Consider the following 14,688-nt stretch of genomic DNA (forward strand, 5'->3'; position numbering starts at 1 on the left):
GATATTGTCATCCCCATTTAATAAAACTGTGACACAGAGGCAGTTGAGATTGAAGTGGCTGAGACACCCAATATGTTTTTAGGGTGCATAAGTATTATGTAATGGTTAGTGTATATGAACAGCAATTAAATAGAGCCTCCAGCTGTAGGCTGGATTGCTTGGCTCTTCAATTCAAACCTCAAAGAAAGACAGCTTTAGAAAACTTGAGGGCTACAGAAAGGGATCAGCTAGCTAATTAATGTCTAGTATACCTGGAAATAAGATGTGAAACTCCATGATAAAGCATGAAGAAAATCTTTAAACTTCTAATAATTTAGATTTTTTATCTTCTAATTTTCTAACTATAATCTAATTTTGTAATTTTACATCTAATTTTCATTATAGACAGGAATCTCTTTGCAGCATGATGCTGTTTCTTTCACAGAATTACTGAATCAGAGAGATTTAGTACAAAAATAAAATACAGTCATGACACTATTTTATGGTCTCTTTCCAATTTTTCAGAGTTTTTGGAGCACAGAAGGGTTGACACAACCTAGATAAAGTGAAAATACAGATTATTTAAGATTTATGTAAATTAATACGTAAGACCATATATAATATGCTTGTAAGTTTAGAAAACTTGTAAACTGTATCCTGGAGACAGCAGGGACAGCTGGAAAGAGCAGAAGGCAAAGTGGAGATGATTTGAGAACTATGTGCTACATATATGCTCTGAAACTGACATTGTGTCATGGACTGGTCTGTGAGTACAAAGCAGGGTTATCTGTGTATATCAATCAGTTATTGAACAATTGATTGTTGCCTGATTGATAATGCATGTGTGTCAACTTGAAAAAATACAGTGCAAATACTTTTTTGGATTACAATGTGATTGCTTCTAATCTCTAATCTCTAATCAACTAATGTAAATAGGGAATTGACCCAGTGTTGCAGGATCATTAAGTGTTTTCCAAGGTGAGGGTCAGACTCAGTGTCTTTGTCCTATATGGAGCACTTGTTACATTACAGGTGAAGTATATGATTCTGTGAAAGTTTTTGTGAACATTCTTTCACTACTCCACCATAACATGATGAGCCTCTCTTTTGTAAATTGTATTCCTGCAAATGAAACTCACTGCTGCAGCTTGGGAATTTGTACTCTCTCTGTGTACACCAGCTTCTGGGAAAAGAGAATGAGGCTTTGGGGAACCATCTCAGCATTTATCTGTTTAGAAATTCATTGCATTCTGTGGCAAATGCAAATGCTTCTGTCGTATTAACATTTGGAATACTCAATCTTTTAGGAAAATAAACCATTAAGGGCATAAGTATTAAACATTTTTTTATGCTGTAGTCCTTAATTTGGCAATGCAGAAATGTGTACAGCTGTGTTTTATTTTCTACGTGTGCACCTGTATTACTGAGCTGGATGTTCATTTTATACATGAGACAGAGAACCTACCAGAGGTTCTGGACTTGGATGTTACTAATAAAAGACTGTGTTTTATTTCAGACAGCAAGAGTATACTGAATACTGATGTGCAGTGAAGTCCCTGTACTGCAACCACTATACTCACAAAACTCTTGCTGAAGTAAAAGGAATTTTGAATTCCAGTTTTTGCCATTTAATTGTTCTCTGACTTGTTTGAAGTCAAGAATTGTAGGAGTTTGTCTTGATTTTGAAATTATGAAATGATGATGGAAAGCATCATTTTCAGATGATGAAAGCAGAGGAAATAATGATGGAAAATGTAGCTGGTTTTGAACAACCCAGCACTTAAGGGTTTTGTGCTTTAGCTCATAGCCTCATTTGTAATTAAACCAGTCTTATTTGTGCAATTGGTTTAAATAATAATTCTAGCTCAGAGATTTTATGGGCATTTTGGTAGGACACTTCGACTCAGACGTATAGCTGTAAAAGAGAAAAGGAGAAACTTAATGAAAAATTTAAGACAAGACACAGTATTTTATTATTTTGTGTACCAAATGGGACATAATAAAACGAAAAGCTTATACTAAAAGCTGTAACATGAAAGTGTTAAATGAACAATGAGTGTTAAATTATATCACACATTAAATGTTTCATTTACTTCATAAATACAATATTTGCAAGCCCTTTAATTTTTTATGATTTTTTTTTTTTTTTTTTTTGCATAGTATTTCTGAAAGGAAAAGCCTGAATGAGGTTGGAATACTTTTAAATAATATCCTCAAAATAAAAGAAAAACTAAGGGTATATTACTTGCAGGTCTCTCTCAACAGCTTTTGTTGATCCCAGAATCAAATAAAAAAAATTCTCAGGTTCTTAGATATCCTACAAAAGCGAGGTACCATCATTGATGATGTGGAACAGGAACCTAAATGTTTTTCTTTGGACTTGACATAATCATGGGGTAAAGTCCTCAATGTCAGGCAGGGGAGAAAAGGTGTGATAATACATTAGTTCAGCTTAGCTTTTTTGTGGCAGATTTTAAAATTATTGATACCGTAAAATTTTTAAGATGTGGCTTGAATTAAGTATAAATTAGTTGCCCACCTTTTTAGATCTACTATATTAATCAATCTACAGCTATGTCAGTTGACTGTCTTTTCCCTCCATTAGGCCAACTGAGTATTACATTCCCTTGCTCTGCAGATTTTGTAACCCTAGTTGTTAGGGAAATGCTCTAGCACAGAAGTATAGGGCAACTACTTCACCTTCACCTTCCCCATTGTGTGACTTGCATAAGAATATGTCAACAGCAGGTAGAAGCAACCTGCCTAAAATCAGCAGGATTTTAATTTGGAGGATGTTTCTATGACACCAAAGCTGAAGTTTACATCTGCTATAACTGCTTTCCCATAAAGGCTTTATCAAATAGAGCACACACAGTGTGTTTTCACTTGAGATTTTTAATCAATCAATGTTTGACATAAAGATGAAATCTAGTCAAACAGGTCTGTGTCAAGCACATACTAGAAGTGTTTTCACTTTCTTAAATAGAGGAGGCCTCTATCCAAGTGATTTCCTAGGAAAAATGCTGTGTACCATGAGTGCCACAGCTTAGGGAGGGATCAACTGTTAGAAATCTTCAAGCACCTAAAAAGGGGTCTGAGCATTTTGGGTGTGCACACTGGGAGGAAATTCCTCCAAGAGAAGCACCCAGGCTACTCTGTGGTCTGGCCTGGCATTTGGAGATGAGGGTATTTGAAAGTGCTTCCCTGGCAATCCAAAGCACTTGTGCAGATTCAGCCATAGAGCTTCAGGCTCTGCGATGGTGGGCTGAATGTGAGTTTGGGAGAGGCAGGCCAGATGGTTTATCTTCAAATTCCCATTGTGAATAAATTCCACTCTGTTTTAATTGCTGTTAGAGAAATTAATTATCAATTATTTAGTTTCAGATCTAATTGCAGTTGGTCAAATAGTGTTCATTTTTTCCTTTTTGTGGTAAAATAATTGTTATGATATGCATCATAAAATCCTATGGCATTCTTCTTTCTGCATGTCCTTGCAAAATTCCCTCTCTAGTTCTCCTGTAGACTCCTTCAAGTACTAGAAGGAGCTATAAGGTCTTCCTAGAACCTTCTCTTTTCCAGGTTGAACAACCCCAATCCCTCAGGCTGTTTTCATAGGAGGGATCATCTTCATGGCCCACCTCTGGACTCATTCTAAGAAGTTCACATCCTTCTTATATTAGAGGCCACAAAGCTGGGTGCAGCACTCTAGGTGGGGTCTCACAAGGGCCGAGCAGAAGATCAGAATCCCCTCCCTCTACCTGCTGGCCATACTGCTTTTGATACAGCCTAACATATGGCTGGATTTCTGGGCTGCTTGTGCACACTGCTGGCTCATGTTGAACTTGCCCACTCACACTGCAAAATTCTTCTACCCAGAACATCTCTTGATCCATTCCCTGCACAGCCTGCACAGCCTGTATTTGCATTTGGGATTGTCCCAGTCCTGGTGCAGGACATTGCACTTGAAGTTGTTGAACTTCATGAGGCTTGCACAAATCTACCTCTCCAGTTGTAAAGGTCCCTCTGGATGCCATCCTGTCCCTGTGTCGTGGTTTGACACGGAAAGATAATTTTTTCCGGAAGGAAGGGGTCAATTTAGATATTGACCAATTGAAAGTAGACACGCCTCTGAGAACACAGAGGGGTTGAAAGCAGAATTCCCAGGGGAACTCGCTCTCTTTGGTTCCGGTCAGCGTGCAGTGCAGACCTTCCCCCGCCCAGCCACGAGCTGGGTGGGGGAGGGGAAGCCCCCATGGCCTGAGAAAGGTAGGCCGAAAGCCCCAAGGGTGGTGAAAGGACTGGAATCGGGCTGGCCCCTGCAGATGGAAGGGTGGAAGAAATCTGGGATGTCTCCATTTCCCCCCCCAGAGTTCCTCTCCCGAGAGGGAGAGAGAAAGCCGCAAGGAAGGAGGAGCGGGGGGAGCTGCTGCAAGGTGCCCAGTTGTGTGGGAGTTGCTGGATGTCCGGGCATCGAGCCATCCTGGGAGTTCGGACTTTTAACCCTTTCTTGAGAAATGAAAGCTTTGTGAATTTTCCTTTCCCCTCCTCGGTTTGAAAGAGAGGAAGAGGGACACCTTGGACCCTGGGATGTTGAAAGGAGGGATTCTGGATGGGAGGGGGACAAGGAGTGGCTTTTGGCTGGACTTTTCCGTGTTAGCCACAACCTGAACCAAATCTTCTCCGTCAAGAGGGACTGTGTTTTGGGAGGATGCCAGTGAGTCAAGAGACCTGCTTCAGCTGGGAAAAAGACAAAAGTGGAGTAAACAGAGAAAAGCTTAGGGGGTTTGTGGTGGCGCCCCCTTGCCCTGGAAAGGAAAAGAGAAGAGAAGAAGATCCCTGTTCTTGAGCCCTCGGCCCCAGGGGAAAATGGGGGGGACTGTGGTCCCAAACAATGAAAAACTGAACTGTTGTTTTCTCCCCTCTTGGCAGGGCATCCTTGAAAGGAAAAATCCTAAAGGCAGTGACCATCCATGCATTGGTGGTGAGAGCACTGTGCATGGAAAGGAGAAGGGTCACCATGGCAAACTTTTTCTCCGGGCGGTGCCATGTGTGACATGGAAACACAGGATGTGGAGCTGTGTTTCTTGGGGGGTCTGTGGCACAGGAGAGACTCTGTTCCCTCGATGGACTGAGTATCGATTGCTTGGAGGGTGGAAACCTGATTGGGGTCCAGATTGTGTCTCACTGTGGTTTGTTGGAGTTGGGTGGTGGGGGGAGGAATGTTTTGCAAGGTTTTCATTTGATCTTTGTGTGGTTTTTTTCCCCCCTTCTTTACTTTTCTCTTTTCTTTAGTAGTAGTAGTTTAATAAAGTTTTTTTCCTGTTATTAAGCTTGGGCCTGCTTTGCTCTATTCTAGATTCCACTTCACAGCATTCAAGGGAGGGATCACATTTTCATGGGGGCACTGGCATTGTGCCAGTGTCAAACCATGACACCCTGCAGTGTGTTGACAGCACCACATGGATTGCTGCTGTTGGGAATATTGCTGAGGGTGGGGTAGATTCTGCTGTCCACATGGCTGACAAGACATTAAATAGCAGTGATCCCAACACCAAGCCCTGAGGTATGCCATTATGATAAATATAGGGAATTTGTGAACAGTATTTATCAGTGCATATCAGATGTGTTAGCTAAAATGGCAGATGACTTCAGTCTTCCCAAGAATCGGTGAATCTCTAGTTTAAAATTACCTACAGTTAAATACCATTGTCCGAACAGCTAATTACCTTTAATAATTATTTAAAGACCCATAAAAGCATCCCATATGGGCAGGGACTTCCAACTTGGACTTTCTGCTCCAAGCAGAGTTATTGCCAGCACTATATAAAATTAAATATGACTTTGCCTTTCTTGCATTGCCTTGTCGTATCGAGGTATACCCTAGCTGTGTTTATGCATTGCTACAGATAAGTTGGCTATTTTTTATTTCTTTCAACTTGGAAATTATATTGTAGCAATAAAGGAAAAGGGAAAAACAAACTCCCTGTGACTGCCTGCAAAAGCAGTGACAATCAATCAATGGGTAATTTACAAGGGTATTTTTGCAATTGCTGGTCAATGTTGCGTGTGAGTATAAACAGATTGGTAATACCAATTTACCTCCTTCAATGGAAGAAGGGATCAGGCTTTTACAGTAGACTGTGCACAAAGTGATGCCATGCAGTTGAGAAAAAAAAAAAAAGATTATTTCAGTGGTACTAACTGATGTAGCATTTAAAATCTGAATGAGAATTCTTGGGCTTGGTGACTGAGAAGATTCAGCTGTAGCAGTTGTGTGGCTTTTTGACACCACTCATACAAAGGAGATAGAGAGATTAGAGGATGATCAGAAGAACAGCCAAGAAGCAAAACTGATAATTTTCTGAAAAACAATGCAAGAAGAGTAGTTAAAACTAGAGGAGATAAAATTAATATAGAAGAGAAAATTTTTCAAGTACAAGCAGTTCTCTATGAAAATTAACAGCAGTCAATGATTCTGACTGTCTGTTAAGAGCTGGGTAAAAAGAAAGTGGTTGGTTTGATCTGAAAGAATTAAGGCTGAATATCAGTTTTACATCCAGTTACATTAATCCATTATAGAATTAACACCAAAAGAGGCTTTTAAGAGGAGATTAGCTAAAATCTGCTGGCTTCATAATATAATGCTTAAAATAAAGAGGGTTTTCATGCAATCTGAGTATAGTTCACTTTTATGTGATTTCTCTGACTTTAGAATAGGAAACAGTTTGAATGCCAAGCCAACAGATGAGCTATATTGAAGCTTCCTCTTCACAGGTGTTTAAGTTCAACATAAGAGCTGGCACATTAGCTGGGAGTATGGCAAATTAATTAATCTAATACAACTAAAAAGAACATTGTGATTCTTTCAATTTATCAGAGAACACTGAGTCTGGAAAATGTTCACTGAGTTGCACTTGGCTAAATTTTCTGGCAAAATTCTTGTTTGCGAAATTTCTGCCTCTTTCTGCCAGCTAACAACAGAAATAGCAATTCAGAAGTGAATTTGTGTGCCCTTCTTCTACCAGTTTTGCCTAATTTAAGGATCTGTCTTTTTGATGAGCTCATACAAACTGTTAGGTTTCATTTATTTTAATGCACTCACTGCAAAGCTGAATACCTTGGGTTGAAGAGGCATTTAATTCTTTTTCACATAATATAATAAGACAGTGGGTCATAAAAGTGTCTTGGTATGAGGATCCTGATTATGAAATCAAGGGTTTCATGCAGAAACTTCATACTTCCTAATTGGCATTGTGGGAATTTAATATAGGGTCAAGATTAACTTGTGCAGTATTCATTGCTGTATTTGGAACTCTCATCATAGCAATTTAAAAATAAATTATGTACAAGATGTAGTTTTGCCCCCGCATAAATGGTGAGTCTAAGACATGTTATGTTTGTCTACTGTTATAAGTAATAAAGATAATTTGCACTGGTAGAGTGATATGTATGTAATTGATATTATAGGGAAAATCCACAAGTCGGCACTGGGGGTTGTCTCACATATGTGGAAAATGGTCCCCAATAAAACCTCATTTACAAGTTAATACATATAGCCCATCCAGGGTCGTTTCCAAGCAATGATCATCTCGGCAATGACCAAGATTGGGATCACTGGAACCATCCAAGGTGATACATCTGAATACCATGTTGTAGTAACTACATTAGGAGGACCCATCGCTTCCCAGACACCGGATTGTTCAGCTCAACACAGAAAAACGAGACTTTATGAATATGTGGGACTTTGAATGGAAAGAGGCTGATTGCCAAAATCCCAGCGTCAAGCAAAATACTCCCTATAAGAGTCACTTGTACTGGGGGGGTGGGGTGCAGCATAGGAGACCCTCTGCTGGAGTGGTCAGACCTGTGTCTCACCCAGCACCAATCCTGGGCTCGGCACTGCTCTTTTCTTTTCTGGCTCAGACAGAATTTGATCACTATAATAAAATTGTTTTGCATTTTAAATTTGGCTGGGTCCATTTTTACCCATAACATCTACTTTCAGTTTTTCTTTTCCACATTGCATAACAAAAGGATATGAACACTAAATAGACGTGGTGTTTGTGGTAGTCTGTTATTTTACAGTTTGTTTTTCTGTAGTATGTTTTAATATTCCTTGTTATAAGTTTGTAAGAGTTCATTCTATGTACCTCATTTGGCTTCCCTAATGGCTCAGTCCTGAGTTGTTTACCACAGTTTTCCCTGCCAAAATGTACGTCAATCCACTTGTCAGTCTCCCTATATGCCTCCCTTGTTCCCTTGTCTTACCCCTGTCTGTCAAAGACAGCACACTCCTTTGCTCCTGGAGTGTTCCCTGTCTTTCATCCCTTCCTCAAAGCAGAATTGGATTGTCAGGTTTGCTTCCTCCCCGTGTTGGCTTCTCTTGGGGAGCTCTTACCCTGCACCCCTCCCCTAATGCCTCTCTGCTGGTCACAGGTTGTGCCCTCACCGTGTTTCCCCTACCCTTTAAAAGCAGTTCTTGCATGTTCAGATTTGTCACTTGCTCTGCCCCCCTTTGGGAATGAAATCATTGGCGACTCAGACAAGTGTCCTTCCCTTATTCCTGTGCCTCGGTTTCCCCGTGCTCTGTGCCCTGCTGCGCTCCCCACGCCGCAGCGATCACCGCCCCCCGCACCAGGCTGGGCAGAGACTCGGGGGCGGCTGCTCGCGCCTGGCCCTGCGGCCACAGCGGGACAGCTGCCAGCAGTGCCCATCCCTGGACACTGAGAGCCAGGCACAGGGACAGCTGCCAGCAGTGCCCATCCCTGGACACTGAGAGCCAGGCACAGGGACAGCTGCCAGCAGTGCCCAGCCCTGGACACTGAGAGCCAGGCACAGGGACAGCTGCCAGCAGTGCCCATCCCTGGCCACTGAGAGCCAGGCACAGGGACAGCTGCCAGCAGTGCCCATCCCTGGACACTGAGAGCCAGGCACAGGGACAGCTGCCAGCAGTGCCCATCCCTGGACACTGAGAGCCAGGCACAGGGACAGCTGCCAGCAGTGCCCATCCCTGGACGCTGAGAGCCAGGCACAGGGACAGCTGCCAGCAGTGCCCATCCCTGGACGCTAAGAGCCAGGCACAGGGACAGCTGCCAGCAGTGCCCATCCCTGGACGCTAAGAGCCAGGCACAGGGACAGCTGCCAGCAGTGCCCATCCCTGGACACTGAGAGCCAGGCACAGGGACAGCTGCCAGCAGTGCCCATCCCTGGACACTGAGAGCCAGGCACAGGGACAGCTGCCAGCAGTGCCCAGCCCTGGACACTGAGAGCCAGGAGCAGGTGTTCATGAGATATTTGTGTTCATGGATCCTTGTCTCTGCCTCTGGTGTCACCCTGTTGGGATGCATGCGCTTTAGTATTATAATTTTTTCCTTGATGTCATAAGCACTAGTGCTCTTGTAGTTGGAATGGCTTTGCAGTTTCTTCTCTCTGTTTTGTCATAAGCAATTTCTGATAGAAATGTCAGAATTTCAGCAATTTCTGACAGAAAAAAATCAGAAGCAATTTTAAGAATATATATTTTATTGTTACGTCTGGCTTTGGAATATAAAGAATGCAACAGGACAATTTCACTTCCTAATAAATTGTCTGTCTGTCCTTGTTTCTGGAGCAAACTTTAGATTTCTCAATTCCAAAAAATACATTACTGCTTTAAAAACCAAATATTTGGAAATAAATAAAATTTTGGCTTTATTAATTGGCTTTTTGCCCCTTTCATATTTGAGATGCTTTATTTAGCTGCTTTGCAAGTATTAACTTAGAGCACGTAGAAGGAAAAATAACTAGATAGGTGAATGTGCTGTTGGTTATTAATTTATCAGCCACTCATGTCTGCATGTCTGTATATTTGCACTTAGCATGAGAGTGGATGTCTGTTAGCCATGTGCAGCTGAGACTCTGAGGGATAGTCAAAACTTTAGGGTAATCAGTTTTTGTAAAGAAAGATGGAGACTTTCTAAGCAGTCCTGGATTTGTGGAATGTCTCCAGATAATACCAAAATGACCTGTTAGGAGTTCAATAATTAGAAGTTGCTTATTAAAAGAAACACAGGCCAGGAAATGAAGCAACTTGTCACTTAGAACTATGAGAAAATTGTAAGTGAATATATTATCCACCAGGAAAAAAAATTATTTGTCTGAAGGTTAAAATGTATTAAGATTTAGTAATCAAAGCAATGGTGATAATTGTATTCCTACCTTAAGTATCAAGTATTATTCCCAGGGATGAAAAAAAGTTTACTTGTGTACAGCCAACTAGCCACAATGCAGTTTTGGCACAGTACCAAACCAGCTTGTTCCAATTTGCTTTCTGTAGTGGTTTTAGAGGTTGATTTAATAACCCTGAAGAATGTATGTTGGACTATAAACATATAAGTTTTTCTTCATCTAGCTCCCTGTCACCGTAGTTAAGATACCCTCATGCAGATTTTTTTCAGTGTAAATGACAAAGGAAATCTCATTTTCTAAATGAAGCATAGAGAGGTAGCTGGGTGGTTTTGTGCACTCCAAATGCATACTCCTCCTCATACATTTTCTGTAGATTTAAGAGCACAATGTAGAAATTGGAATAGTTCAAGACTGAATACCATCTCATTTTTTCTCACTGTATTTCCTTAAAATATTCATTAAACATTTGCATTTAAACCCTCTGTTGATGTAAATGTCCATTCCTGAATTAACAGTTGTATTTCAGAAAACTGTCATCCATTTATTTATGAAGAAGAAACTTTGTGATTGCTAATTGCACAGAAGTACAGAACTGTGGTATAGGTGTTATAGTCTGATACATGGTCTAATTCTTAGCTGTGCTACAGTCTTGATTTTTGACCTGTCAAATGATTGTCCTCTAGCTCCTACCAACTGCTGTGGAAGGGAAAATGCTGATTACTGCATTTCTCCATGTGGACCAAGAGGATGGACCACAGGGAGGAGCAGGAAGGGAGGAAGGGAGCATGCCTATGGTCACCACAGACAAAATGGGGATAATACAATTGCTGTTTATATCCTTACTGTATTATATCCCATTTATAACTTGGAGCAATTTACTTGGGGCAGAGTAAAATCTCTGGAGCAGCATTGTACTTTTTACTGTCTTGTACTTGCTCTTCAACACCAGATTGCAATATCACTTTAGTGCTGGCCAGAGCTCCCGATGAATTATGTAATGTGAACAATAGCAATCAGAGCAGGAAGAAAACAACACTGCAAACCAGGGGTAAAATGACGTGCTAAAACTTAAAAGAACTACTAAAAAATCCACCCAGCAAAAAAAAAAAAAAAAAACAAAAAAAAAACAAAAAAACAAACCCAAACAACAATATTATTACTTCTTTTTCTGAAGTCAAATGTTTCTAGAGTTTTCTGTAGCATTTTTTATAGTTTCATCAATCAAGTGCAAGAGAACTTAGAGCACTCCCTCTTGGCAAAATAGGAAATGAGAACTAACATGGTAGCTCTCTTGGGTCTCCCTGTTTTAATTTTCTTTCTACATATTGTGATCACCTATGAATAAGTTGGACACTCATTTTGAAGTCCAGTGGATAGCTAATTTTTGTGTAGTGTATCAGCAGCAAATGATTCCTATTAATAGTTGGTTATAATTCTTTGATTTAATAGAGATATTTTTTATTCAGACTTTCTGCCTGACTCTGAAGTTGACAGGAATTTTTCTGTCACAGAAATATTTGTACAAGGCTAATTTCAGTCTTGAAAAGAAAAATATGTAGGTAGCAGAACTAGGTCACTATTTCTGAGAGAAATGACTGGAGCATTTTTTTTAACTTCTATTCAAAAGATCTTGATGAGTTATCCCATCACCACTGGATGATATCTGTACTGACATTCAGATGGAGTTTCTATCAAAGTTTGATAGAACTGGCTGAGATTGCTGTTTGCAATGTAGGGTGTACAAACAAAGCATTCTTATTTGTTCAGTTTATTCAAACAGATGGATTTAATTCCTGCTTAAGAAATAGCCCAATCAGCAGGGATTTTTTTCTGTTTCATAGTAAGAGATAATGGGATAAGAGTAGGATCCCTTTGGGAAGGGACATTCACAAGGAATGGGTTCTAAATAAGGACTGTGTGGGACAGAGTAGGAGAGGAAGATATGTTCTGGAAGAAAGGTTTGGGCAGCAGACAAATGGTGCTGTGTCTTGACAGAGAGAGTTTGAAAATATTAGTCTGTTAGGTAAATTTATTTTGGGGCTTGTGGACAGATAACAGCTGGTCTCTGTGTGGGTTCACTTCATAAACCCACTTGTGATTTACATCTTCTGTTTCCTCTCTTGGAAAGAGCACATACTGTTGTACTAGAACATGTGTGTTTAACCTTGTGGATGTGGCTGAAATCTGTCTGAATGCTGATAGATTTAGTTTGAACAGTCACTATTAATTAGGAGAGCTGTAGTCTTGAATGCTATGGCTAGAGATGACATTGCTGTTAGCTCTAGTTGGCAAAAACATCTGCTCTGAGAATTCAGTGCTGCAGGATTCCGTAAGGACTGGAGATGAAAAAGTATTGATGATGAGTGCAGGGGAGCTGTTTAGTAAAAGATAAACAACATCTTTTAGATGTCTTCCATTGCATCTTTTTTGAAACCACAGAGTCCATGCATGAAGTTAAGGTATTCTAGTAAGATTTCTTGAAGTGGCTTTAAGCCTCCTGGGCTGGGTGCTGCATACCAGTAGATTTAGGAAGTCATAATGAAAAATGAGGTAGTTGCAGCAATTTCAGTAATTGTTAGACTTTGCACTGGTCTAACATTTTTTGAGCGGTTCTTGGTAACTGCAATTGAAGCCATTGGTAAGGTAATTTAGGCAAAGTTATTTAGTTCCCTCGATGAATATTGTCACTATTTGCTACAAGCCATGAAGATAGTTTTCTAGTTTTTGAGGAAGCTGTCTGTGTCCCAGGTAGTTTTTAGTGAGAAAAAGTGGTCAAATTCCAGTATGCATATCATGTCAAAAAAGATATATGTAGGTAACCTTGTGAAAGTGACTTTCCTTTTCTTTTTGTGTCTTCACTAAATATTATTCTCCCTTCAGGCCACAGCACTCTACTCAGACATGTTGATTTCTGAACCATGTATAAGCAAATATATATGAGGATAACTGTGTTTTTTTAAGGCAGAAATCTAACAGTAGATTTTTATTATATTAAATAACTGGAAAATCTGTTATCTGCAGAAAATCAGTAACATGAATGTCATCTTTTTTTCAAAAGACATAAAAAAGGCAAAAGTGAAGTTTAAATGCTTTAATTCTAGTTAACAGCAGTTTACTCTTTTTATTTTTCTGGGCGGAGCTGAAATGGAACTCTTCTACATCTTCCTGAATTTTAGACTTTTAACAGTATTAAAGTTTTAAAGCCATAAGAGGAAACAACTGTGTTTCAAGCAGCTACTGAGCTGTATTTTGCCACAGCTAATTTTCTGATGATAACTGCAAGTTGGTTATTAAATTGGTCAATTTATAAATATTCACTGAAATTTTTTTAAGTCATTAAGTGTTGCAAATACATCTGGAACAGTGTTCTGATAATCTAGCTGTTTCTCATATATTGTATTTTTATATTATATCAACACTCTGAAATATGTTTATGGTTAGATATATATGAGTTCTGAACAATGGCAAATTTATGCTTAGAGGAACACTGGCTGGCAGTGGTCTGAGGGACTGTAAAACCCATCATGGTCACACAGAGAAAATGAGCAGAGCCTTGAATCAAATGAGTTCTCTTGCACACAGAACAGCCTCTCACTCTGTCTTGTGCCAGGCTAGTGCTCTGCTGCGTTGTTCTTGGGGATATTTCCCCATAGCACTTGAGAAGACAATTCAGGACAGGATTTTACACGTTTTGTTGAATGTGAGAATTGCATCCTCTTCCAGCTTGTGTATCAAACCTCTGTAGTTCTTTCAAGTAGTATGTATACACATCTTCTAAAAACAAGAACTGTTTCCAAGCCAAAATGAATAAACAGAACTTCAAAGTGGTTGTACTGCAGCTCCACTGATTTTACACATAATGGATCCTGACTAGGTATCTTTGACTCTGTTCACAGGTGGCAATCTTTTTAACTTTTTAAGTGTATGGATAAGGCAAACTGCCCAGTATGCTCAGCTTCACAGAGTAAAATTTGGTTTGTCAATGTTGTTTGGTTATTATACATAACTAAAATATGCAGTGTGCCTATGTTCCCCGCTGTCTTCAATCATCCAAGGGAACCATGACTGGAATGGTTTTTCATTTAATCTGTGGCTAAAAATCTTACTCCTTTTTCTGTGATGTGTGTTTTTGGTATTAAGGTGTCGTTAGTACATCTCAGACTGGATATTGCGGTGTCTATGGGGCTGGACATATCAGTCAGTCATAGAAGAAAAGATTATCGAGAATTGGAAAGAATTCACAATCATCATCAAAATTCAACTGATGGTTCTGAACAGAACATCTCCAAGAGTCCCACCATGTGCCCATGAGCACTGTCCAAAATCTTCTTGAACTCTGTCAGGCTTGGTGCTATGACCACTTCCTCAGAGAGCCTATTCCAGTATCCAACCAACCTGTGAGTTAAAAATGCTTTTCTAACGCCCAGCCTAAACCTCCCCTTACAGGACTTCAGGCCACTCCCTTGTGTCTTGTCGCTACCATGACAGAGAAGAGATCAGTGCTGCCCCTCCTCTTCCCCTCATGAGGAAGCTGTATCTGCA

At 40.1% G+C, this 14,688-nt stretch overlaps 1 long non-coding RNA gene across 1 annotated transcript; it reads left to right on the plus strand.

Annotated features, from left to right (window-relative positions):
- Positions 1-4,029: 4,029 nt before the first annotated feature.
- Positions 4,030-7,417, plus strand: LOC144248301 (uncharacterized). The gene is made up of 2 exons (XR_013341679.1): positions 4,030-4,245; positions 4,348-7,417. It is a non-coding gene; the product is annotated as an uncharacterized LOC144248301 (long non-coding RNA).
- The last annotated feature ends 7,271 nt before the right edge of the window (positions 7,418-14,688 follow it).

Source organism: Lonchura striata, chromosome Z, assembly GCF_046129695.1.
Source record: "Lonchura striata isolate bLonStr1 chromosome Z, bLonStr1.mat, whole genome shotgun sequence".
Classification (NCBI taxonomy): Eukaryota; Metazoa; Chordata; class Aves; order Passeriformes; family Estrildidae; genus Lonchura; species Lonchura striata.